Source organism: Priapulus caudatus, unplaced genomic scaffold (assembly GCF_000485595.1).
Source record: "Priapulus caudatus unplaced genomic scaffold, Priapulus_caudatus-5.0.1 Scaffold1851, whole genome shotgun sequence".
NCBI classification, from domain to species: Eukaryota; Metazoa; Priapulida; class Priapulimorpha; order Priapulimorphida; family Priapulidae; genus Priapulus; species Priapulus caudatus.
Genome location: NW_014578912.1, coordinates 53,126 through 54,049, shown reverse-complemented (window position 1 = coordinate 54,049; position 924 = coordinate 53,126).

Sequence of the window (924 nt, the reverse complement as noted above, 5' to 3'; positions counted from 1 at the left end):
CGATAACACCTGCATATTTTTGCTCACTCTTCCTCCAGCAAGTGTACTTGGAACAAACAAGGGAAATTTAGCGGAGAGATTGTGTCAGTGACTCTCATGTTTTCTATCATAGAAGTATGATGGCATCTATGTGTGTACGTATCTTAGCTCATATATCAAGCGAGGTGCATAATTAGCAGGACTATCTTAGCTAGCTAGCGTAGCAGTACGCGCACACAAGCGCTCTTTGCTTGCTCATATCTTGCTTTCTCTCTCTCTCTCTCTTCTTTCTATTCTATCTAAAAGTAGTCATTATATATATTATAGTATATATATATAATACTAATATATATTATAATATAAATTGTTGACAAATTGTTTTAAATTGTTTGTTCAGACATGTTTTTTAGGACATGATAATTAAATTCAGTTCATTTCACGTTTCGATGTGTGTGCTAATATAGTAAATATATCATATATTATATACTATAATATATATAGTATATATATGTTGTGGGTACTATGCTATTGCCATGTTTGACCTGGCGGTAAGAATGTTGCAGCGTTAAGGATGGGATNGAAAAAAATTGCAGAGGGAGAGCTGCACAGAGAGTATGGCGTACACAGTTCAGCGGTAATTCGCACGTACGCACGCACCCACGCACGCACCCGCGCACGTCCAGACGGACGGACGGACGGACGGACGGACGGACGGACGGATGAACGAACGCTACCAGCTATATTTACTCGAAATCTCAAATGGCTGATGCGTTTGCCTTCCTTCCTTACGTACGTATCATCCAACCCTTCTGTCTATCTTTCGGTGATGCCCTCCTTCTGTCTAACCATTTGTTTTCCCGTCCTTCACTGTCATTTTTTCGTTCGTTTATTTGTTTATGCTTGTGTCTATCTGTCCATATCTTGCGTCAGTCTCTCTCTCTCTCT